The 27,682-nt window shown below is 42.9% G+C and overlaps 1 long non-coding RNA gene across 1 annotated transcript; it reads left to right on the forward strand.

The window, feature by feature from the left end:
• The first annotated feature begins 5,373 nt into the window (after positions 1-5,373).
• Positions 5,374-9,831, forward strand: LOC148518898 (uncharacterized). Its single transcript, XR_015878970.1, has 3 exons — positions 5,374-5,506; positions 8,761-8,981; positions 9,511-9,831. It is a non-coding gene; the product is annotated as an uncharacterized LOC148518898 (long non-coding RNA).
• Positions 9,832-27,682: the final 17,851 nt, after the last annotated feature.

Consider the following 27,682-nt stretch of genomic DNA (forward strand, 5'->3'; position numbering starts at 1 on the left):
TATTGCTGTAGGAAGGCAGGGGTCAATGGGTACCAGCCCACCAGAGATCTGGGTGGTGTGTGGGCTCCAATGGCAGTCAGATCAGGGGCCTTGATCAGCAGCTTCCAGGCCGGGAGGCAGGACAGGGTTCTGGCATCTGATGCAGAACCTCCAATGCAGCCCGAGGGAGATAGGCAAGATATGTGTATGTGTTTGTGTGTGTTTATAATATGTTGAATCGTAAATAAACCTTTAGTACATTCCTGCCTATAAACCTCTAAGATTCACCTGCCTAGAACCTCTAAGACAAAACCTGCCTATACCTTCTAAAACAATAAGGTGTCACTAATTAGTGCTGTGTTTAATTATACCATTAATAAAACTCTAAGACAGTTAAATAGCGGTCCAACGCGCTAAAGATTATTATTCAGGTAAAAGTACAGATGTTACAACGCTATGATCGAACAATGAGCGCAAACTAAATTGTACAAACATTAGGTCATAAGGTACAGTCAATGCATACGCATGCGCTCTGGGACCAGATACCGGCATCAATAATGAGACCTTCGTCGAACAGCATAACAGGAACACCACAGACTGGCATCTTGTTTCAGAGCACTCACATATATACCCGTACTGGGATAAGCAATACAATAGAATACGTTGGCAGGTTCTCATTGGTTCCTCTTCTTGCTTCTTCCGTTACGGTACAATTCATAGGTCAGTGCAAAGACTCAACCCAGCCTCTGACAGCCTGATTGTGTTCACCTTCCCGCTGCATAATAAATCTAATCTAACTATAGCATACAACATTTCAAGAAGTTATTCTCTCTAACATTCATATTTCATAGCCGTATGTTCTGATCTCCTCACCGATGCCACCGGAACGCTGTGGGAACAGAGTAGATCAGTACGGCACCAAACACGGTCCAATTGTCATTTACTAAGCCATAGTTACAGAAAACATTAATTTCTTTATATGCTGACATTGCGATTAAACCAAGTAATAATCGTTCCTTTCGCGCTGCGGGACCATTGCTTTTAAATGTGTATGCGGGGAGAAATGACACTAAATTGTGTTGTGCGTTTGAGGGTCTGTGGGGCACTTAGCAACCAGCACTAAGTTGGAAAGGCTTCTGTGTATGTGTGTGAGCATGCCAGTATGGGTTTGGGAAAGGTCACTAAAAAGCTGGCTGTGTGTCTAAATAGCTATTTTGCATTGTCCTATGTTTAACATGAAGTGCAGGGAATACACCACTAATTTGCTACTTTTTGCTACATCGCGTATGTGTTAATGTGAATGCAGGGAAAACACCACTACTTTGCTACTGCTCAAATATAAGTCTGTGGTGATTTTCATGTGTTGGAAAGTTATTTTATGTCTGCAAAACACCGTCGGTCGGTGTTAGGGGAAGATTGTTAAAAAGCTGTTCATGCTACTTTTTAGCAACTTTGCGTTGTGAGTAGCAAAATTGCTACTTTTATCAATTTTGCACTGGATTGTGTACTATGTATTTTTGACAAAATGGCGCTTGTGTAAGCTTTCCTTTCTAAAATGGAGTCTTGCTGCCATTCACAAGATGGCGTCGTGCAGGTTTTCCTGATTGGCAAACAGATTCTGTCCTACCCAATTATTCGGTTTCGACAAATACTCATAAAACAGATGTATGTATAAACATGTGCAACAGGTAATACAAAAACACAAATATACTGCAACATTAAAGAAGTACATAGGAATAAGAAAAAAGGTGATGCAGTTATTGTCACCAATAGAGTTAGCAAATGTTGAAATATGGAGTGCGCTACCTCCATGAATGTTCCATAACTAAAACATTCTCATTTACCAAGATGGCCGCTGTTTTGGTGCCATCTTGACACCTCACGGCTCCGCCTCCAGCAACCACCAGTCCAGCGCAGGATCCGGGAAGGGGAGATGGGGCAGGGCTGTTTCAAGGCTGGAGCGAGCGGCCGCGATTGGCAGTGAGTGAGTCACAACTTATACACATGATGTGACATATGACTATATATATATATATTCACATCCTACAAGTTGTGCAAGTTTTGTCATGATAGTTATTTAGGTGATGCCTAGGATGTGATGTGATTATAATATTATGATTACATCAAATCTCAGGCATCACCTAAATAACTATCACAACTTGTTGGATGGCATGTGAAAATAATGAATTATAATAAAAAATATATATATAAATAATATATGTGTGTGTATGTGTGTATATATATATATATATATATATATATATATATATATAATATTGATATGTTTAAGGGTCATATGTGGTTTGTTACTTCAATACCATGCACACTGATATTTATGTAGGTTGCACATGTAGTAAATAGTATTTAGAGGTGATTATGCTATTTACAGAAAATGTGTGTGTATCTATCTATCTGTCTATCTATCTATCTCTGCTCCAAGCGTGACTTGACGTTGTGACATTGCAGTGACGATCCTATGACGCGTTTGCCCAGAGAAGCCTGATGTATTGCTGGTGGTATCTCTGATTGGCTATCCCTGACCCCTAACTCTCCCACTAACCCACCTTTCCCGAAGCCTAATCCTAACCCACCCCCCCGCAGCCTAACCCTAACCTTCTCCCAGCAGCCTAACCCTCCCCACGCAGTCTAAAGCTGGGTACACATTAGGTGATGTGTACCCAGCATGATTTTGTGAGCAATTGGACCTGGCGGGGGTTCCAGCATCAGTTAGTGCATACACATTTGCTGATGCCGGCAGCGACAGAGCAACAACAGAGGGTAGCGGAGGCCATGCTGCATTCAGCAGCATCCTCAGATCTTTTTGCATGTACAAAAGATTTGAGGATGCGATGGACAACCAGCACCGTGCGTACACACTGGACAATATGAATGATTTGTTGTTCCGATGCGTCTGAATCAGCCAAATGGATATCGTCTAGTGTGTACCCAGCTTAACCCCAACCCTCCTACCCCCACAGCCTAACCCTAACCCCCCCCCCTAGTGCCGAACCCCTAACCTTAAACCTAACCCTAATACTTATATGGATTGTGGCGCTGATATTATGAGCGCCGGCATCCTGACCCCCAGGATGATGCCTACATTTGTATGAATCTAGTATACTAGTTGGTAAGCATGCCGTCTTTGAGTGTTTTATGATTGCAATAAATTATTTTACTATTTGATGCACATGGTGGCGCCCCCTTCTTGTGCTTTGATTTTAGAATATATAATAGTTGCATCCAACTCAGAATCAGGCCATATGAGGAGGAATCCCGCCCCCCTTGATAGTAACCACCCCCTCATAAGACCACGCCCCAATTAGGGCTACTTCTAGAAATTTCCCGGGTTGGTTTTCCATCCCAATTCGCCCCTGCCTAGAGAGAACATAGATGGCTGATAGGACAGATGAATCAGAGCTGGGATCCTATAATTCAGAGCGAACTAAGGCAAATTAGCAAGAAGTTTGACCCAAAATTTGGCCCAATTGTGGTGAAAACAGTTCAGTGAAATAATAAATGGCATAGATTTAACCCCTTAGCTTCTGAGGGTTTTCTCAGTCATTTGCTGTGTATTTTTTATCTTTATTTGTATATAGTATCCACACTTATTATGCCGTGTTTGTTTCAGAAGGCATTGCATTTTCAGAAATACTCTTAGTCTTCTTGCTACTTCTAACATGTCAAATAAAATGTTACCAAAATGGGCAAAAAAAATTTGTTGTTTTTTTGTTTTGTTGAAATGTAAAGAATGTATAATAAAAGTAATTTTACTTTGTGGTTTTTGCTTTGGCATTAACCACCTTTCCAAAATTGCAAAAAGCAAAGTATTATTTTCTGTATGCAAATTTGCGCTATCTCAATTTCAAAGCTTACAATGTGGAGGAAAAATATTGTAGACAAGGTATACATTTTTTTTAAAGTGAACTAAACTTAACTGATTAAGAGCCTGATTCAGAGTTGGGCAGACATAAATGTGAATATGTGCCTATATTCAGAGTTGGCTAATGACTACCTACGGCACACTGATCCTGTGCCGAATGCAATCTATTTGTAACCACTAAGACACAAGTATGTATGCGGCTGTGATGCGTATGACTCTAAGGGCCTGATTCAGAGCTGGACGCTATTTGCGCTCGCTCGTTCAGAAAAAGGGGCCGGCTATTTAAATTGAGCGCTCGCTCTTTGCGGTCTGTTGACGCCTCTATGTCTGAGCGAGCGAAACATGCGCTCGCTATTTTGTAAAGACGCCCCCTGGCCGTTCGCATCCTACGTCATCTCCGCTATTTATTAGATTAATCGAGTACATCGAAAGGCGTCTGAACTGCTCGCAGTGCTTGTGGTTGGATTTTCCTACCGCAATCATGCGAACAGTCCAGGCTAAGAGACAACCAAGTGACGTGGTCGATGACGCTGCTTTGTTAATTATGCACACCCTTAAAACGCTCGTTTTTACCTTTTGGCACGCCTGCGTTCAGATCACCACTCCCCGTTTTCAAGCACCTTCCCCTGTTACCACCCACAAACGCCTCATCCTGTCACTCAAATTAACAGGCACTCGCTATTTTGCGAACACACGATTTCCGACCGCACTGACTGGTTGACGTATGCGCACTACGACCCATACGCATGTGCAGATGTGTGAACATCGCTCGGAGCGAACGAGCGGCCGCTTACGAGCGGCTCTGAATCAGGCCCTGAATCTCCTGTGATTTCTCAAAGTTGCATATGCAGGCTACAATGAATGCATGCGCTGTTGCTAAATCTCGAGAGCTCCATCCACAGAACAGAGGGCACGCCTATGGAAAACTAACTTTGATTGTAGTGCTGGGTGATATTGTCTGGTGCTCATCGGTGACCACCAGTTAATAGCTGCTAGTCTGTGACAGCTTTGCCTCCTCGGCTCTATGTTGTGCAGTGACATTAGAAGATGCCCGTGTGACCTAAATGACAGCTTCAGCAGCAGCCTGCAGGGCAGAGTCTGAGGCTGGGCGCTGTGAGTGTGTGACACAATTGGGTACAGTGCTCATAGCCCAAAGTTTTGAGGAGGCCAAACAGCACACTCCAATACCGTCGGCGCCAGAAGCATCTGCTCCAGTTGCTCCACCCAAGCTCCGCTTTAGGCTAAGGGGCTATATCCAGTGGCGTAACTATGGAAGGTGCAGGGGGTGCGGTTGCTATGGGGCCCGGCGGCTTAAGGGGCCCGCCGGCCCAGCGATCGCACCCCCTGCACTTTCCATATGCCGGGCGCCCGCTGAGATTTTGTTACCAGCGGACGCCCGACTCCTACTCAAACCCCCGGCGGCAGCCGGAGGACGGAGCTCACTCCGTCTTCCGGGTCCCGCAATGCACTATGGGAGTGACGTCATGACGTCACTCCCATAGTGCCGAGGAGCGGACGCCGGGGACGGAGCTCAGGAATGAGCTCCGTCTTCCGGGTCCCGCAGTGCACTATGGGAGTGACGTCACTCTCATAGTGCCGAGGAGCGGGCGACGGGGTGGTCGGCGGCTTCACAGGAGCGGGGATAAGGTAAGTTATTTTTTGTTTGTTTTGTGTGTGCGCATGCGCCCGCGCGCGTGGGGGGAAGTTACTGGGATCTCACTACTGGGGGCATTACAGAGGGCTCACTACAGGGGGCAGCTACTGGGGGCATTACAGGGGGCTCACTATTGGGGGAAGCTACAGGGGGTCACTACTGGGGGCAGCTACAGGGCTTCACTACTGGGACAGCTACTGGGGTCTCACTACTGGGGGCAGCTACAGGGGGCTCACTACTGGGGGCAGCTACAGGGGGCTCACTACTGGGGGCAGCTACAGGGGCTCACTACAGGGGGCTCACTACTGGGGGAAGCTACAGGGGGCTCACTACTGGGGCAGTTACTGGGGGCAGCTACAGGGGGTCACTACTGGGGGCAGCTACAGGGGGTCACTACTGGGGGCAGCTACAGGAGGTCACTACTGGGGGCAGCTACAGGGGGCTCACTACTGGGGGCAGCTACACAGGGCTCACTACTGGGGGCAGCTACAAGGGGCTCACTATTGGGGGCATTACAGGGGGCTCACTACTGGGGGCATTTACAAGGGGCTCTCTACTGGGGGCATTACAGGGGGCTCATTACTGGGGGCAACTACAGGGGGCTCACTACTGGGGGCACTGCGTAAGGGGTACCATTACAGTGGGCATTGCATAAGGGGCACCATTACAGTGGGCATTTAATGTTTTAGGGGAACTACTGTGGTTATTGTGTAAGACCTAAGTTAGGGGGGGCCCTTAAAAATGTTGCTATGGGGCCCAAAAAGTTCTAGTTACGCCCCTGGCTATATCACTTGAAAAATGGAACTTAAAAGTCAGTATTTTATTTTATTTTCACCAAAATGACATCACTGCATGATTCTCTGTGTCCCTCCGATGCTTGCTGCAGTCCCCATCTGTCATTTGTACCAGTGGGGGGAAAGATAATTTTGTTTGTTTTTGCCATGTAACGGTCACCAAGGCAGATGAGTGGTACTCGTCCTCAGCAGTCTTAGGGGTCTATTTACTAAGCAGTGTTAGGAGACAGAGTGAAAAGTGATAAGGTGCCAGCCAATCAGCTCCCACAGGCTGATTTCACTCTGTCTCCTAACACTGCTTAGTAAATAGACCCCTATATGTATATGTGGAGGAAGAGCACTATCATGCAATATCTGTCCTCTTGCTGCAAAGGGGTTAATGTAATATTATATTAAGAGCACATCCGACGCCTAAACAGACTACTCCCATTGTTTTCCATAGTAATAAAGTCAGCGGTGAGATAGTAACTATGGGAATTTAGTATATCTTTTTATTACCATGTATTTTCACTGCTATCCATTGCTGGCCAGAGGTATAGGACCGACAGTATACTTCCATCACAAACATGACTATTTCTAATATGGTGCTGGTCTGGACAACCCATAGATAAAGTTATTGCTAATATTGGGATGGATTACTGTTTTGGACACATGTACAAGCATATTCAGCACTGATTGGGTAATAATTAATAGTCCGGTAGCCCGCCTGATAGAAATAGTTGTAGAATCCTTCTCATATTTTCTACATGTATATACACATATAAATACAGTATGCTCATGGGAAATGTTTTTAATTTCCAGGTGCAATCATACAAACAGAATATATTTGGTGCTTGATTAATGTTTCAAAACAGCTCAGCCTACCAGCTGTTGGGGAAGATAATATAAAAATTACCATATTACATACAAGCTAATTAACATTACGCTCTTTCTGCAGGACCTTTGGTGTCTGTTTTCAAACAATTGTGTGCATGGCAGAAGGTTAATTGTTATTTTTCTTGAAAGACATGAGCAAGCGTGTACTCTGACCCCTTAAATAAATGAAGCGAATTGTAGGATCCCTCTGTGGGAAATCCCCTGTCGTTCATTTTGTCAGATGTTTATAAAGGTTATATGGCTCTTTTATGAAGCAGTTCTTATCAGGTATATCCCATGGTAATCATTTACTGTTATACAGCGAGTTGTCCAGTGTTTATGGACTCACAGACAAAGAGGACATAGAAGATGGTACATAATACTGTTTTCGTTTTTTTCAAATACTTATTTAAGATGCATTTTAAAGCTATAAGGCTGACAAGTTTTTGCTCGGTTTCCACCATTTGCATGCACTTAATTAATTAAATACTTCAAGGCCTCCCACAGTCACTGTACCCTGTTTCTATGAATCACTATTGATTATTGAGAGCTCAGTGTGCTGCCCAACCTGGCATCTGCACTGACAGAGCAGCATTGCAGGAAGATGGAAGTTGTGACCTGTTATGCGTAACCTGCCTGGTGACACATCATAAGTCAAGGCAGAAAAGCAGAAGGAAAGCAACCACAAAAGACCAGGCATCTCCAATGATTGTGCATCACTCAGGTTGCATGGAAGCCCAGGGCCCATAAATTAAGAACCTGGAGCGATGTCCCCTTAATTCAGGACCAGTGTTCACGGCACCCATTATTTATACTGTAGTAATATTATTGATGTCATGTATTGAGAATAAAGACTCTGTATTATTATGCATGGCATTGCTGCTTTTGACCCAGTACATTTATATGTATTCTAAAATGGCTCCAGGTGATGGCTGGTCTTTCTGTCCTCTCCACTGCAATGAAATCTTTGCTCACTTGTAACTATAGGGCACAGTATTCCGCCGCACAATTCCACCCCTATGTGACGTCACAGGTCATGACATCACATAGAGGTGGAGCACCGCAGGCCAGCAGGGATGTTTTACAGAGGGCCGATGTGCAGGGAAGGCTTATTTTTAAGGAGTCCTCCTTGCGCTTTGGCCTGCTGTTGTTGTACAGCCTGGTGCAGCTCACCAGGGATCGGCAGTAGGAGCCAGGGGCAGGACACCCTCTCTGTCCAGGCCTGGGACTCCAGTCCCGGCAGTCTCTCCCCTGATGCCGGCTTTGGGGTCACCCACACTACTATTGTGCTCTTCCTGTATTCTGTAGTAGAGATGAGCAGCTTGGATTCAACTCGGTTCTTCCTCACCAGTTCAGATCTGAAAATGAGGAAAAACATAATTTTCCTGGAAAGCTTGTATCCTGTGTGTTTATATTATAAGTGATCTAAAATAATAAAAAATGACTTCCCCCTATACACACCAACAAACAGTGGGCTCCTCCATTTATCTTAAATGCTGGCAAGTATGCATTGTTGAATTCACTTGTCTAAAACAGTATATTGATGATCAAGTGGCTTTCAAGCAGCGTGGTCAGTTTTCATATGTTTGCAAATCTAGATCATCCTGTTGCACTTATGGGTTGGTGAGTCCAGCAGCAGATCCAGAGGACCGAGCTCTCAGTGATGCTCATGGAGTGAGGAGGCAGAGCCGTCTGAGAGCTCAGCCCGGGTAACGAGATGAGGCACCAGGGAAGAGAGAGATGTTTGTCCATCTGAAGTACTAATCTGGAGAAGGTGTATGTGTTCCGACGTGCGATCTCCCCCTGAATCCGCCACTAGGTGAGTCTCTAATGATTTTACAATACTAACTTTCTAGTGCCATCATTGTCAAGTAGAGTGCCATTTCTACTGACATGAAAGCATCCATATTGAAGTTATGGAATACATGTCTCCTACGGCAAATATTGTAACTCAGGATGGCATTCTAGAACAAGAGGTACATATGTATTAAAGGGACAACCTCATTGAACCACCTGTCAACTTTTAACTGTCTCTTCTACCACATAGCTATGTGACTGGTTAGCTGAACCCAGCATTAATATTGAATTTCCAGTCCCCAGAATTGATATATTGCAGATAGCATAGCTTCAAACAGACTACAGTCGCCCATTTTCTTGCACCATAGGAACGTGGTGAAGTAGGACTTCAGGTGGTGTAGTGTTGTTCTACTATGTCTTTTATTACATCACTTTCCAATACCCCATATTCTTTCCAAATTTTGTGCATGGACCCCAGTTTCATGGTCAACTAAATTGTCTTCATGATTCACTTTAAGGTGCCTGCTTCATTCAGTTCATCCATTTTGTAGGTGCACCAGGAATCCTGGAATACTGTATGATGGATCCTCGAGCTATGGTTTGCTTTATAACATTCACTGGAGTTTTGACACTTTTATCTTGTATTTCCCTCAACATTATGTCACCAGACCAGTTTCCTGAAATATACCCTCAGACGCCCATTGTTGTGTAAGAATCCTCTCCATGTTGTTTTTCCACTTGGTAAACAGACTTTCATCATCTTGGACTAATTGATTTCTGCCGATTTTCTGTTGTGGCAGGTTCATCATAACTGTGGCACAAATATAACAGTTTCAATTAATGACTGTCTTGTCAAATAAATCAAATTGTCATTGACGCCACTTAATTGATGTCTGTTCCTCCCACCAATAGTAAATGAACATCACAGCAGTCACAAAAGGAATGTGATTTCCTTCAAATCAAATACCTATCTAAGAGTTGACTCTAGTCTTACAGTTCTTCATGCTACATTTTCAGGAAGACTTGGCCCCAAATACAATGTTGTAGAATGTCCATTTCTTTGCCAAAATGTCATTATTCTGAACACAATGGGTGGTGACTCCTGGTGCGACACCAACAGGTTCTCCAGAAAAAGGGGGTGGGCACACGCGCAAATGGGGATGTGACCTTGTGCCTGTGAGGCCACATCTCCTTATTTGTGCCATTTTTAGGGCATAGCCCCATGTCACTCCTCCGTTGACATCATGCTGGGGGCTTGTCCAGCAGTTCAAAATTCTTTGGGGTGCTGTATCAGCCGTCTGGAGAGTCCGCAGGATATTCCAGGCAGTACTGCAGCAGCAATTCTTGCTGCAGGTTGCCGTTCCAGGCACCCTGCTAGCTAGTTGTACTGTGCCCAGTAGATCCTGGTATGTGAAGTTACCTGTGTTGAAATGTAACCTATGTTTGTACTGTGCAGGAGGATATAGGAGCTGTATGTATTTACCTTTTCATTGATTATTTAAAAACAAATTATAAGCTGAAGTTGTGTAAATAAAGAAACTACAAGTTGGAATACAGAAGGTGAGGCTCCCAGGGGTGGTGAGAGGGTATGAAATTGGTATGGATTACCTGGGATTCTGTAGGCGCCCTCGGAGTTCAGGGGAGGCGTGACCACGCCCCTATGTGTGCGCCACCACTGTAGGCGACGAGCCATAAAAGACTTGATGTAAGTTCTGCATGTGATCAGGGACCCCCTAGTCACTAATAGCCCACACCCATGAGCTAGTCAGGGCAGAGGAATGCATAAGAGAGAAGGTGCACTTCCTACCCATGTACCTCACACCATCTACACAGTGACAGGGGGCTACAAGTGTGATATGAAGGCAATGCACTTATTGTTGTGGCAACATATGGCCATCATCTTCCAATCTTTCAGTTTCAATGCTAATAAAGAAAAAGGAATACATATACTGTATATATATATATATATATATATATTAGAGGTGAGCGGATCCGAATCTCCGAGAACTGGGCCCACCCGAACATTGCAATTCCGAGTCGGATCCAAGACCGGCTCAGGGTTTCCCGCCTGACTCGCATTTGAAAACGAGGCAAAAGTAATTTTCCCGCTGTCGGATTCTCGCGGGTTTTGGATTCTATAAAGGTCTCGGTGATCAGCGTCATTTTCACTCCGGATATAGAGAGTGTGCAGAACAGATGTGCTCTGTCTGTGCTGCTGTTGTCCAAGGGTGCAGTGTTGTTGTGCTGAGGTGCTGCTGTGTTGTCCATAAAGAGGCTGGGGCTGCAGTACATAAAGGGGTGCTGCTGTGTTGTCCTGTCCATCAATGGGCTAGGGCTGCAGTACATGAAGGGGTGGTGTGTCGTCCACGGGTGCTCTGTCAATCCAGGGGTGCTCTTCCCCAGTGTTAAAAAATAAAAGTTAAATAAAATTATCATTCCACAAAAATGACACTGCCGGCCAGACTGCAGTTTATCACCCATGCATTTGTGACTCTGCAGGTGATCCATCCGCACTCCGCTGCTCCACAAGGGTGCTTTGTTATCCATAAAAGGGTGCTGTGTTGTTCATCAAGGGGCTGCTGCCAGGTTGGGAATTGCTCTTCTAGTGAAGTGGAATCTAGATGGGATTTGGTAGCAGGGCCACAGGACCTCAATTAACTGTCTAAAACACTCTGCATTATTGGCGGATATTGGACACACATCTAATCCCAGCATAGATGTTATGGCATCAGTGATCTGCTGTGCAACTGGGTGACTGCTGTCATACTTGCTCCCCCTTGCAAAGGATTTTTTAACAGTCAATTGTTTTTTAAAGTACTACTAGTAGTCTTCCTGGTCCCCTTCTGGGATGAAAATCCACTCCCAGCAGCAGGCTTAACGCTCAAGGATTCTTCTGGGGCAAGGACTGATGTAAATTATTTAAAAAATTTTGTAAATGCCTCCCCTCCTCCCTCAGAAATTTGCTTCGAAATCAAAAAATGAAATGAAATTTACTACCCAATAAAATTTTCCTTTCCCCGCCTTTAACTACATACATACTCCAACTCCCTCTTGAAAATAAAAACATTTGTTTCCTGATGTGCCATGTTGGAAGTTGAACTGCCACAGTTGCTGAATGCCAAAAATGTCCAGAAATGTTTATGGTCACACACAGCATCTCCTGCGTTCCCCTTTAATTTTAAAATATATTCTGAACCACCAAGTTGATTTTGTGAGCAAAACAGGGGACATATTGTTCACCCATGCTTTCCCCTCCTCCCTCATAAATTTGCTTTGGAATAAAAAAAATTAATAAAATTTACTACCAATCAACCCTTCATTTCCCTGCCTTCAACTACATACATACTCCATCTTCCTCAGGCCATATATTGCCTTATGTGCCATGTTGGAAGTTGAACTGCCATGTGTTTGTGCCACCCACTGCTGTCGCTTAGCTTAATCAGCCAGCTAGCTTGGTGCAAATTTTGGGCCTAAACCCTATGAAAACCATATTGTGAGCTGTGAGGTGGTCAAAATTGACTGGAAACAAGTGGAAATTAATGTTATTGAGGTTAATAATACTGTAGAAACAAAAAAAGCCCAAATTATGTGATTTTAGCAGTTTTTATACATTTTTAAAAAAAAAATACAGATCCAAAACTAAAACCAAAACACCCAAGGGTGGTTTTGGCAAAACTATGTCCAGATCCAAAACATGAAAGAGATACAGATCCAAAACCAAAACACGGGGATCGGTGCACATCCCATATATATATATATAATATATATACACTAGGGCAGCACAGATGGTGTAATGGTTAGCGTTTTTGCATCACAGCGCTGAGGTCATGGGTTCGATTCCCACCACGGCCATACCTGTGGAGTTTGTATATTCTCCCTGTGCCTGCGTGGGTTCCCTCCGGGTACTCCAGTTTCCTCCCACACTCCAAAAATATACTGGTAGGTTAATTGGCTCCCAACACAAATTAACCTAGTGTGTGTGTGTGTGCGCATGTGATAGGGAACATAGATTGAAAGCTCCACTGGGACAGGGACTGATGTGAATGGGCAAATACTGTCTGTAAAGCCCTGCAGAATATGTGTGCGCTATATAAATAACTGGTAATAAATAAAATATACTGTAGATCTGCTGGCACTCCAATAATAAAACAGATTCCTCCGGTGCACAGTAAACATAAACAGCGTATCCAAAAGAAACTGGCACTCAGAGGCTTTTGCAAACAAACACCATGTGTATTGCTAGGTTGACGTTTCAAGGCCGCAGCCCGTCATCAGGACCACATCATGACAATGTAGACATACAAACAAAGATACAACTTACCCCCTCTATATACCCCGCACTGATGTGCGTCTGCCACTCACCACCGTCAAGGCGCTCAATGACTGTCACGCATGTCCACGTCACTTCTGGGCGCCGCAGGGCTTGTTACCATGGTGCCCAAGCGGCATGCGCTCCAATGGTCCCGGTGACGCCAAACTGTGTCCAGCCTCCTTGGAATGTTTGGCCACTGACTGATCTATTTGTCTCCCACCTAGTGCCAGTTTAATAGCAGATCTATGGGCCGCCATTCTTTCGGAAAATTTCCAGATGGTTTGGCCTAGTGTAGGCCACAGGGACATACGATCACATATACCACATGATCAGTGGAGCAGATAAGGACAAATCTAATGTCGTACATCTTATTCCCGTGTGGGTGAATGATTTGCAAACTGTTAAAAAAGCACATGTAGTGCAATTACTACACTTATAACAACCCGGGGGCTTGACATAAACATTGGGGATAGACCTCATGTCCCTACCTGTGATGTCAGCCTTAACTAACCTGTCCCTGAGGTTCCTACCTCGTTTAAATGCTGCGATAGGCCTGCTCCTAGAAAATGGAAGATCCTTATCAGAGGACACAATAGGCCAAAGGGCTTGAGTATATATATAAACCCTTTGGTGTGGGAACTCTCGCTTGTTACAGGGCGCTAATTATTACTACTTGGTCATCTTAGATTTGGTCATTGGACATTGAGCGCAAGACTGTAACTAAAACTGGAGTAGAGAGAGCAGTTGATAAGGCTCCACTCACACCAGAAGGGTCACATTTCCTGCAAACCCCTCTTTCTCTGACACATTGACCCCTCTTGTTTTCAGGTAATTGACTATTATCTCTAGCCTGTAATTTTTTTTGTCTCTTGCCCTTCATCCACCTGTCTCTCCCCTACTCGCTGTCTGTGGTTTTTTTCCTCTGTTTGAGTCTTTGCCGGGGGCCATAGAACTTAATTACACCTGTCACTGTGAAAGACATTTACTACAATTGTCAGCCACGGTGATTACACGACCTCACACTGGGAACAATGATACATGTTATAAGCTATTTTGTGTCTGCAGATTTAGTTATGTACAAAAAAGCCACACAAATGAACAATGGGGAGCTCAGCGATGAATTAATATGAATTCACAGATAGTGCCTTGCCTGATATACTCTGTTATTAGCGTACAGAATGATAAACATACAGGAACCCGTGAGGCTGCCTAGCTATCACTGCCTATGGATAACCTTGCAGTGGCTGGCTGTGGAAATGAATGCAGAGAACTATGGTGAAGAACAGATTTACAGCGACAGAAGCCTGTAACGGTTGGATTGTGAGCAGATCATGGATATCTGCTGGATACCCAGAAAGATACAAACAGCAGTACAAAAATGTATATAGCAGCTGGTGCTCATTATTATTATTAATAGTTATTTATATAGCACCTACATATTATGCAGTGTTTTACACATCATACCATAGTTAGTTATTTCCCTCAGTCTCAACACTAATCTAGCTAACAATCTATGGGTTCTATTTACTAAACCTTTGAATGGAGATAAAGTGAATGGAGATAAAGTACCAACCAATCAGCTCCTAACTGCAATGTCACAGATGTGTTTGAAAAATGACAGTTAGGAGCTGATTGGCTGGTACTATATCCATCCAAGGCTTAGTAAATAGACACCTTTGTCTCCGTCCACTTTATCTCCATCCAATGCTTAGTAAATAGACTCCTCAATCTCCTTCCCCACAGACAAACACACAGACCTTGCTAACAAATGGTACCCTGTCGTAACGAAGCCCATATATCTAGTGCTATAACGCAGCAATGCTAATCACTGTGCCACAGTGCTGTCCCAATGTGATAATGTCATATACCAACAGTTGCCATGAGGCGCACTGCTAAACAATTTAATAAGGGAATTATTATAGACAATATGTGTGGAGAGCATGAATCATTTTTAAATGACATTCATTCTGTTTTAGGCATGGTTCTCTTCATGTTATCCAAAGACTACTTATCCCATAAAATCTGAAACATTCTGGATAATACATCTTACATAAGTTTCTCCAATAGTGACATGTCACATCTCTCTGCACTACATATGAAGGACTTAACAGAAAGACAAGGGTTAGAAAGCTAAAGATCAAACAAACAGATATCTATCTGCACACTGCTAGTCCAACAGACACAGCAAGGGACACAGTGGGGAGAAGTTACCACTGACATGTAAAGTAACTTAATGTACAAAATTCAGTGCAGATATCACTTTGCCTGAAATTAAACTCCAACTGTTTCACTAATTGTCTTTTTTTTTCAGAAGACCAGAAGTTTTTCGTGCTAGTTTACAGTTCACTCTGGGTCAAATGACTGCTTCCTTCTGGCCTGTGGTGGATCTTGGAGCTGTGACAGGTTACTTATAATTACATATATATATATATATATATATATATATATATATATATATATATATATGCATATGGACAATAATGAGCGGTATCTGTTTCACCCATAGAAGCTCTGCCCTACATGAGCAGATGCAATATAATCATTGGAGTTGCCCATACATAGCTAAACTTACACAGGACACATGCAGAATATACGACAGTGCCATGCTTGGCAAGCATGAAGTGCCCCTAATGTGTTGATGTCACAAGTTTAGCTAACATTTATTACGGAGCCCTTGCAGCAGCTGAATTTGTCTTTCTTGCGTAGGTATCCCAATGCGCACATCACTGCTAAGTTGTTCTAATGGGGTCAGCCTAGCCTCCAGCTACACTTAATAGGACAAAAAAGAAATTCTTGTGTGTGAGATCATTTAATTAGTTTCTCACTTTGTTTGCCTAGTGTGGCTCTAATAGACAAAATGTAGATCAGTTATAAAATAACACATTCAACTGACGGCCTTATGTGACTCTCATCAACTTTCTTTGAATACACATGATCAATTCAGTTCAATAATATATGTACTAGTTCAAAGTAACATTGCTTTTATCCATTTGTCAGTAATTGGTCTCAGTGACAGATTAGCAGGAACATAATAATAGATTGTTCGTTCATTTATAGTGTCCATCTAAAATTACTTTAAGACATATTTGAGAGGAAACTATCAATTTCTAATCTGCAGAAAATATGTAGTAAATCAGGAAAAACAAAGTTGCACATTGAGTACATATATATATAGAATTTAAAATGCTTTTAGTACTTGTCTTACTAGTAAAAGTGTTGTCCTTTTAAATACCGTGCATAAACACAATCAGAAGACTACGGATTTACAAACCAATGCTTTGTAAAAAACAACAACCTAGTATTCAACAACCTACAGTATACTACAATATACCCATGCGAGTTGGTCATTCTTGCTATTACTAAGCTGAGCTCGGGGATAGGAAAATTTTGGGCCTATGTTTCTTCTGTGGAATTATAGGACAGTTTGTTCAGCATTGTCCACTTAGGTCAGGAAACTCATAGATTCAGTAGGAGAGCACATGCTAGGTGAACATAAATCCTTTCCAACTAATGGAAATCCATGGCATTTTTCAGTTACTGTTAATGTTATTTTTGCTGAAACATTGCAGCCTTCCAGGACTCTGAGCTGAAGAAGAAGGAAACTTCATTTGAATGGGCTGCACAGTAGAATAGTGGTTAGCATTGCTGACACACATCACTGAGCTCAGGAGTTCAATTCCCAACCAAACTGTTGGGAGTTAGTTAGTCACCCGCACCATGGGTTTCTTCACACACTCCAACAAAACATACTTGTAAGTTAATTGGCTTCTGACAAAAAAAATGTAATAAATAACCTTAGTGTGTAAGTGTGTGTCCATGTGATAGGGAATATAGATTGTAAGCTCCACTGGGGCAGGAACTGATGTGAATGACTGAAATATTCTCTGTAAAGTGCTGCATAATATGTGTGCACTATAGAAATAACTGTCAATAAATGATTTAAATGCAGCATTTAACAAATATTTGGAATATCTACAATTCCCTTGGGTCTTAGTGCTATACACGGCTAATTCCTGGAGCTGTGTTCAGTTTTGCTAACCGTTTAGTTTGGCATTCTACATAAAGAACACATTTAATTTGATGTTATAGCCAAAGCCTTTACTCTGCTCTTCTAGATTAACATTCTCCAGTCCTGGAGTGAAATTATAGACAAATTACTGTATTTCTTCTGACCCTTCTTAGTTCACCTCCTATTTGGGGTTCTCACTTCTCAGTGCCTCATTACTTGTGCCACCTGTGGAACATATAAAGGTCTACAACCTCTGTACTCTTACTATACTTATATGTTCGGTATGTTCAAAGCCTAAACTTTGTCTACTCATGGTTCATATATCTCTAGCAATGAAGCCTTTTGATTGGATCACCTAATCCCCAAGGTCAACTGTGTCTTACATCTATTCCTCAGACCTAGACCATGTGCAAATATACAAATATGAACCTGGGTAGACATTTCATTTAAAAGGCTACATTTCTTTGGTGTTGTTCATTATATTTGACAGGTAGATAATGTCTAGATAGACACCAAATGGCAAACAGTCAATAGGTCAACAGGGACAAATGGTTCACAGGTACAAAAGGTTGACACACAAAAGGTCGACATGGATGCAAAGCTACAAGTACAAAATGTTGGCAGGGTCATAAGGTCGACATTAGAATGGTTAACACAAAAATGGTCAACTATTTTTTTTTGTTTTCTAACCCTAATTTTCATCCTAAGCCTAGCCCTAACCCTCCCGTTGGTGTCCAACTTTAACTGTCCCCCCTAGTGCCTAACCCTAACCATTGGGGTAAGTGCCTAAGCCTAACAGTCCATCCTAGTGCCTAATCCGAACCCTCTGGTAAGTGCCTAACCCTAACCATCCCTCCTAGGGCCTAACCCTAAATATCCGGTAAGTGCCTAACACTAGCCCTAACCCTAGAAAACAAAAAACAATGTGTCAACCATTTTTGTGTCAACCATTCCATGATCAATCTTTTGTACCTGATGACCTACATCCTTGTTGCCCTTTTGTGTGTCGACATTTTGTACCTGTCTACCTTTTATCCTTATTGACTTAATGACTGTTGACCCTCTGGTATCTGACAATCTTTCAACCAGTACCCATTTCCTGATGGTAAAAGTTTTTTATTAGTGTAAAAAATGATCACTCAGACCTCTCTCTTACTGGGGTCCCAGAAGAAAAACAGGTTCACATTAGATTTCATGTTCCTGTTTAGCCAGGACCATTTGGAACTGGACTAGTGGATCCACATAATGGGACAACAGAGCTACTGTAAAACTGCAAGTCTACCATTTAAAGACAGTAGACATCAGTTGGTAATGCTCAATAGCACAGAGGCATTACACAATAAGGTCTCAATGGAAAATGAACAAAGTGTCAAATCGGCAGGAATCATGCACCAACCTTTGCTTGAATGCAAATACGCAAGATGCACAAAACAAAAGTAATCACATTCCAGTACAGATATAGGCTAGAAAGGTCAGCTTCCACGACTGCATGTTACCGGTGATCTGGAGCCGTGTACTATATACAAAGAAGTATAGCAGGTGCAGTGTCAGACTGGGAAGGACAGTGCAGAGCTCTGGGTCCAGAAACGGTGCCAGTGGGTGACACCAGCTATCCTGTTTTTCAATTTAGCATAAATGTTTCTACTGCATTTGTCAATCTAGATAGTGAAGAAATCATGAATTAAATGCCACCGGTTTACAAATTATCCTTGTGTAAACTACCTATATAACAGACAGTCACTATTATACCTCTGAGAACTACATGCAATGTCTAATTATGTCTTACAGTAGAGGCAATTAAGTTTCTATTTTGATAAGAAATTGGGACTTGTAGAAAATTGGAAGGGAATTGGACACTCCTGCCCAGTGATTATTGTATGACACATTTCCAAGTAGTAGCTAAAATTATTTGCACAAATTACATTAAAAACCTTTTTTTTTGACAGACTAAATTTGTTATTTACGGTCTTTATATGCTTCTTGCAGAACAGAAGTAGAGATGCAAATAAATATACAGTAAGTAAATGGGATTTGCAATTCTGCTGAGTAGAAATTTATGTTCTGAAGGCGACACATTGGAGAAATTTTCCCTGCAGGAGCCCTATTTTCAAAAAGAAATTCGATATCAGTGGGGAAATGAAAAATTAATTTGTGACATGACTTAAGTCAGTGTGCACAAAAATCGTCTGGCAGATATTCAGCTACTGTAGGGGAAATGTGGTTTATGATTTATTTCCTATAATAAATGCCCTATCTGCACATGTTAGATTGGTATAAATACAGTACACTTAAACATCTATAACAACTTATCTGAAAGATCCTGAAAACTGGGCAACCTTTTATCTAAAATTAAACAAAAAAATATATATGGTGTCAAAGAAATAACTGCAGCTGGTCAGTGACCATACGTCTTATGCCAATAAGATGACAGCAAATTGCAGGGCCATTTGCCCTTCACAATGGCAAATGATAGGTTTTCAATTCACAGTTAATACAGCAACAAAAAGGCCTGGCTAGACAGTCGCTGACCCCAGTAGGGTAAAAGTCAGTCTAATTAATTTACTGAAAGGGGAACGCACCTATATAATTGCAGTGCAATAGCCACAGAACTGCTGCTCTTTCCTGCCATAGCGCGACCTCCCTCACAGTAAGGTCCGCCACCATAAATACTAAACAAAGCTAACTAAAACTCTAAAAATACTGTCTAAAAATAAGAAAACTGTCTCTTCCATCAAGTGCACACTATCGGCATAAAACAATTGAACATCCCGTAAAAGAATCAATGAATGCTCCACCACAAACCCCCTAACTCTAAAACCTTTTTTGACACCAAGGCGTTAACTTTCCTCTGAGACTTGTTCATCGCAATGATCAAGACATTCCCATGCCAAACATGTCTGGAAATAACAGCGGACCAACAGCTGAGCTCTTTGGCCATCTGTACTGTATCATGGAGCATGGCAGACCGCAGCTCAAAGGATGATCTGGTTCCCAAGTCATTTCCCCCCAAGTGGATATCTGAAACTCCAGGAGGGCCAAAGGAATCCGTGACATCATACAAGGTACAGGAGACACCCAATGCATGCTACACCACCCTAACCACCTAATTAGGTCAACAGCTACAAAGAAAGTAGTTACCCAGGCCAAACCAAGAGGCCCAGTAAACAAAAAAAAACACCCACAAACCATATGGGCCATACATCCATACAGCCTCATGCAACAACAAGAAGATAAAAATTAATAAAATACAGAAATGCCAAAAAAGATCACCAAAGGCATAGAGAAATCAAAGAATTACCTTCTTTGCTTTTCATTTGCCTTTGGTGATCTTTTTTGGCATTATTTTGGGACGTTGTATGACTTGGCCCGAGGTAAGAACCTGGAAAAACTTGACCAAAGTGCCATAACCAATCAACCTCAGTGGTTCAGGGGTAAAACAGGGAAAATGCCTTGAAGCCCTTACTGCTAATGATGATAAGTGGCAAACCCTTCCAACTTAAATTTAATAATTAAAGAAATATAGCCAATCTAAATTAGTGAGCAACAACAAAGTAAAACAACAAACACATTAACAGAAAAATACTTTACCACATGTATTGTAGTGCTTATACACTTCCACTGACAAAGCACCTAAATCTCGCATGCAATAGCATAGTCCTAAAGGAATGGGAGCCAAAATCACCAACAGGCAAACCAAGGGAGACGATGCAATGCTGAAAATTATACCTAAATAGGTACACTGTCAATGGAAAGCCATCAGGGTACACCAACCAAGTTCCCACAACAGGAGGTGTATACAACAAGAAATCCCGCACCAACGTCACAGGACAGTTACTGTACAAGAATCAGGCCATAGTGATAGGGAAAATCAGCTGTGACCCAAATAGTCCATTTCAGAATGTTGTATCCTACACAACACCAACTTGGTAATTAAAATGTGAGATTTCAATAAAGGGGATAATGCACGCTTGGATAAGGCAACCAGCTCGCTAATGCGAAAAGGCCCATGAAAGGTTATCACGAATCGAGCCTGAACAGCAAAATTTTAAATGAAGAGGAGCAAACCAATGATACAGCTTACATAATTGCATAACGGTGGGTTTCGTTCTGATCGAAATGAAATAGTACACACATGTGACCAATATGAGTGAGTACAAATGAACACACTTTAATTACAAGTAACAAACAAACAACATACAAAGTATACTGTATACTCAACTTTTGTCTTTGTATTCAGATGACACCGGTAATTCATCATCTTCAACATAAGATGTACTTCATCTTATCTTCTCTCTGGTGAGCCCTCGTTTCACAATGTCCAGATAATTCAATATACATTGGCAGCACCTTACTGCAGACTCAGGTCTACCACGAGCTAAAGGGTCCTTTGTGTACCTCTGGTTTATATACCCTAGTCTGGGGTGTTGGCTTGCTGGATATTAAACCCATATTAATTACATACAGTGCTAGGTATCAAGCACTCATTGGTCCAGCGTAGCATTAACCAAACTTATCTCTCTTGCACATGCTCTGTAAGCACTAAGATATTACCAGACAAAGACATACATTAAAGACGTATCCTAATGTCTGGAGATGAACTCTATTTCAAGGCTCTTTTGTGTAGATGCATAATGCTTAGCATCTCTACACATCTTACAATGGAATGTAGCTAACTGATAAGAACATAGAAGCTATGAATAGGTCATTATACTTCTAGTTGCAATAGAAATGACAGGTAGAGCTAGGCCTCAATATTTATGGCTTATTTGACCCCAAAAGGTCATTTGACCATTCTATGGAAAAACAGCAACTGTATTAAGACAATCTCATTTCAAAACTCAAGAGGCCTAGCAAGGGGTATATGTGTTTGTAACTTATATGCCTATATAGAAATTAACTATTTAACCCACTGATTACACATAATACACAACAATAAACTACACAAGGGTAACCAGGCATCTACTATCATCAGGAACCAGTGCCAAATGGGCCTACCTTTAACAATCCTCTGAATCGAGAAAATCTTGGTAAAGTCAAGATGACTGACCAAGCACAAGAAAATTCCACCAATTTTCTGAGACACAACAGAATGAAGGGAAAATTTACCAAACTGAGAGTTTTTTAAAGTGTAGGTGTTGCCCATAGCAACCAATCAGATTCTAGCTATTATCTTCCAGAAGGTGCTAGATAAATGTTAAGTAGAATCTGATTGGTTGCTATGGGCAACATCTCAACTTCTAAAAACTCTCACTTTAGTAAATTTACCCCTGAGACTTTCCAGAAGAGTAGAGGCACCAAATAAAACACCAAATGGTTCAATAGAGAGCTTCCTATATTCCCGCTTGCAAAAAAAAAGAAGTCTTCCCCTGATTCCAAGTGGCTTGGTAGGGCCTATGGGTATTCCATGGTAATGATAACTGAGCTAGCTCCTCCATTCAGGCAAGATAACCTGCCAGCAATGAGATTGGCGAAAATCACAATCAGTGCAGCTGAAAGAGCAAGATCGCTAAATGAATCCCTTTGGAACCACGAGAGCGCATCTTCTATAGAATTGTCAATGCCAAAGACATGATGTGCCATAAAGCTAATGTTAAGTTTCAAGCACTGAAAAATAGCAAGGAGCCGGAGTACCGGCAATGGAAAGGAATGCTGGCAAGTAATGGTGTAATCCACCCCCATTTTATCGCACAAAAAAAAAGATGACATGGTGATTATGCATACACCCACAATTCCAAACCAATGATAATAAGGGAGTGCTCCATCAAAAAAGAGATTCCTGGTGAGTTCCGAAGCAACCCATTGAGACGGCCATGGGGAGGTCGACAAGAAAGTCTTAAAGAAGGCACAAAACCAAGTAAAACCTGCCACTTGATTAAAAAGTTGGAGCTGCTAGCAGGACAAGCGAGATGTAGGCCAAAACTTCACACCACTAAAGTCAGACAAAAAGGCATTCTGAATTCAGAGTTTCCTCCATCAGATGAGAGCCTTAAACAGTTATGTGCCTTGTGAATTTTTAATATAGCGCACTTGAGCTTACGGCAAAAACCCTGCCCATGGGGATAAGCCAACATGCAAACTTAACCTAGCAAGACTGGCACTGTTGCAGGGTAACCATTTTAGCAGCAAAAACCAGTAGGATCGTGCCATGAAGCTGAGTAATTTTCTCAGCAGACAACCTAAAACAGCTGGCGATGGTATCAAAGTTGATGGAGAGATACGACAATCAAGTACAGGGTCTCTCCATATCTTGAACAGCAATCGGAACCCTGAATTCAGAAGAAAGAGCCTGCAAAGAAAACATAAGCTTCTTGCAAAGGGGGAACCAGCTGGACCCACAAACAAGAAATCTTCGAGGAACTGTAATGGGCTACTCCAGAATCCTCAGTACCCAAACAGTGGCACTAGTGTAGGAAGGATCTAAAGACCTTGGCCCTCATTCAGAGCCGCTCGTTAGCGGCAGTACGCTCGTTCCGAGCGATGTTTGCACATCTGCGCATGCGTACGGTTTTTAGTACGCATGCGCGAACCAGTCAGTGCGGCCAAAAATCGTTTGTACGCTATATAGCGAGTGCCTGCTATTTTGAGTGACAGAATGAGGCGTATGTGGGTGGTAACAGGGGAAGGTGCTTGAAAATGGGGAGTGGAGATCCGAACGCAGGCGTGCTTAAAGGTCAAAACGGGCGTTTTATGGGTGTGCATAATTAATACAGCAGCGTCATTGACCACGTCACTGGGTTATTTTATAGCCAGAACTGCTCGCAAATTTGTGGTAGCAAACACCAACCACAAGAATAGCGAGCAGTTCATACGCTGGTCGATGTACTCGATGAATCTAATAAATAGCGGACATGACGTATGGTGTGAGCGGCCAGGGGGCGTTTTTAACAAATAAACGAGCGTATGTTTTGCTCGCTCGTTCAGACTTAGAGGTGTGAACAGACTGCAATTTGCGAACGGATCATTTGAATAGCCACCCCTTGTTTTTGAACGAACGACCGCAAATAGCGAACGGCTCTGAATCAGGCCCCTTGGCTTTGAGTGCAAGATAGAACAACCCATAGGAAGGCATTTTGCAACATAAAATCCATCTTCCAGCCTATAACCCATTAACTGGAAAGGATCCGGATGCAAGGGCAGAAGGCGAAAGGTCGGATTCTACATCAATCTTGTCCAAGAGAGCCCCCAGGCAGAGCCATTAAAGGACTGATAACTTATCCTAGAAATGGATTCCGGGATAGCATCATTGACAGATTTGCCTGGAGAGTACAAAAGCTATTGAATGAGGCAGAACTTCCCAGTAGCCTTTTTGGGCCCTTTTTTTGCAGGAAACTCATGACCACCAAATCAGAAATTGGTAGCTGAAACCCTTTAAAAAAGCCCGCTCTTACAAACTGTGCCACCTTCCAAAGTGGGTACAACTCTAACCATTTAACCATGGCACCCACATTAACAGATGGGTCTGGTGGCTGGGGAAGATCTGGACAGCTTAGGATTGGGAGAGGGGCTCCACAACACAAGCAAAGGTGTAGAGACACCAAGCCCCAAAGGCACAATTGCCTTTGTTATATGCAAATTACCTTTCTGCCCATTTGACTTAGGGGTGTGAGAAGAAGGCATAAGGGGAGGAGCAGCGCACACTGTGCCCCCAAAGATTCAAGGGAAGAGAATGAACAAAAACTCCTCAAAGCCAACTAAACATGGCCTCCTAAACATTGGATTTGCATTTGGGAATGCAGCAGCATTCCCAGACACACCCATGACACTCCCAAGCATACATCTCTAAATTAGGCCCAAAATTGGGATGCATGTGCGGTGCAAGTATGATGCATGCGCAGATGAAAAAACATTGTCCGTTTGCATGAATATCAGCATAGCGTCCAGCTCAGAGTTAGGCCCTAGATAAGACATATTTAGGCATGTCAGCAAAAAGACAACTAATGTACCCAAAAGCTAGCAAAATAGTGCTGTCCCTAGAAACATGTCACCTTGCAATCTTTGTCACTGTCACAACCAAAAGACAAGCAATTGTGAGGTTAAGTTGCACCTAGAAGCTCTTTAATGAGTACAAATACCATAATAGCAGAAAACTTAAAATTATTATAATAATAATAATATTATTTGAGAATAATAAATATAAAATATATATTTTTAAAACATCTTATTATTGAAGCATGACACAATTAAACAACTGTCGAAAGAGAACCATATAACAAATTAGACATGGATACAAAAATAGCTAACATGAATATGTTATGTGCATACTATAACTTACTGTATAGAGAAAACATTTATAGATGCAGGAGTCAAAGGTAAGTACAACATATACAGCAAAACATTTGGTACTGTACAAGTAGAGGCAACACATCAAGCTGGTGGCAATGGAGAAGAACATAAAAAAGACAATATCCACAGCCACAGTGTTGACAAAAATGTAACCATTTTACTTAATTTTCTTAACCAAGCAAACATGTCCAGGAGGAGATACCAGAGAGGCCCAGGAAATACCAAAGAGGGCCAGGAGATACCAGAGAGGGTCAGACATTTCTTCACCAAACATTAGAGAAATGCTGTGGGGGCATCTCTATAACACAGGGAAATCATGTAGAATAGAAACAAAGAAAAAGATAAACAATATGAGCAACCCAACAAAAAGGGAAACATAACAGGGTGAGAAAGGCAAAACCAAATCAACAGTAGAAATATGTAGAAATGGAGGTCTAAGTAGAAAATGTATTTGTATATATATTTCAATGAGCTGTTGTCATGACCGGGCACTAGGGAAACATCTGATGAGGTTAAGAATGGGGGGTGTTGCAGGCTAAGTCTCCTAATTGCGGCCAAACTCAAGTTTGACTAGACCTGCCCAGAGGCGCGGAGTCTAACTCACTAGGTAGTTTTCTCCAGTGACCCCTCCAATCAGTATTTGGGTTTCTGCTGCACCAAGTGAGCAGGTCGCGGCCCTTTGGACAGGTACCTGGGAGTGACAGAAGACTGCAAGTATATATATAACACAGGGAACACTAGGAATAACACAACTGAATAGTTTGGACTGAAGCACAGGGGCTGAGTACACTATGATGCTCCAAAGACATACAGGATGTGCAGGGATTAACGGAGTACTTGAACACTGGAGATAAGTAAATACTTGAACACTGGTGATGAACTTGAGAATGCTTGAACACTGGTGATGAACTTGAAAATGCTTGAACACTGGTGATGAACTTGAACATGGGTGAACACGAGATGAACTTGAGAATACTTGAACACTGGTGATGAATTCAAAAATGTTTGAACCCTGGTGATGAACTTGAGAATGCTTGAACACTGGTGATGAACTGAATCGTTGAATACTGGGAATGAACTTGAGAATGTACTGGGATTTGTTAGAGGTCCAGATACTGATTTGCACAGAGAAACACAAAGAAAATGGACACAGGTATGTACTGGGAATAGCTAGAGCCTCAGCTGTAAGCTAGCTAGCAATTAGTATGAAGGCTGACACCACAGGAATACAGGGAAGTGATTAGAGAGCTATGCAGCAGACTAAGGCCCTGATTCAGACCCACTCGCAAGCGGCTGTCCACTCGCAAGTGGGTCGATGGTCTGCACTGAGCATGCGCACGACAAGACGAGCGAAGTAAAGTCCTTCGCTCGTTGTGTCTGATCAAAGGGGGCGTGATGTCGATGTTGATTGACAGCACGCCCCCTTTGGTGGGCGTGCCGGGGGCGTGTCTCCCTGACGGGGGCGTTCCCACGGGAACGCCTCCCGTCAGAAGCCGGCCCACTGACATCACTAGTGATGTCAGTGGGAGTGATTTTGGCTCTGATAGAGCCAAAATCACTCCGGGGCTTGCGGTTGAAAACCTCAACCGCAGGCTCTGGCTCGCAGTTTCGATGGTCGCGATGGTCACGACCATCGCGGCCATCAAACTGCACGCTCGTATAGGCTGTGGGTGGTGACCCACAGCTATACGAGCGTCCAGGAGGACGCTCCATTTTTATGGAGGGCGGCCCTCATTCAGAGCGTGCGCTCTACTCAGGCCCTCTGAATGCCTGAATGAGGGCCACCCTCCATAACGCTCTGAATGAGGGCCGCCCTCCATAAAAATGGAGCGTCCTCCTGGACGCTCGTATAGCTGTGGGTCACCACCCACAGCCTATACGAGCGTGCAGTTTGATGGCCGCGATGGTCTTGACCATCGCGACCATCGAAACTGCGAGCCGGAGCCTGCGGTTGAGGTTTTCAACCGCAAGCCCCGGAGTGATTTTGGCTCTATCAGAGCCAAAATCACTCCCACTGACATCACTAGTGATGTCAGTGGGCCGGCTTCTGATGGTAGGCGTTCCCGTGGGAACGCCCCTGTCAGGGAGGCACGCCCCCTGCACGCCCACCAAAGGGGGC

Source organism: Taudactylus pleione, unplaced genomic scaffold (genome assembly GCF_031769625.1).
Source record: "Taudactylus pleione unplaced genomic scaffold, aTauple2 ptg000198l, whole genome shotgun sequence".
Lineage (NCBI taxonomy): Eukaryota > Metazoa > Chordata > Amphibia > Anura > Myobatrachidae > Taudactylus > Taudactylus pleione.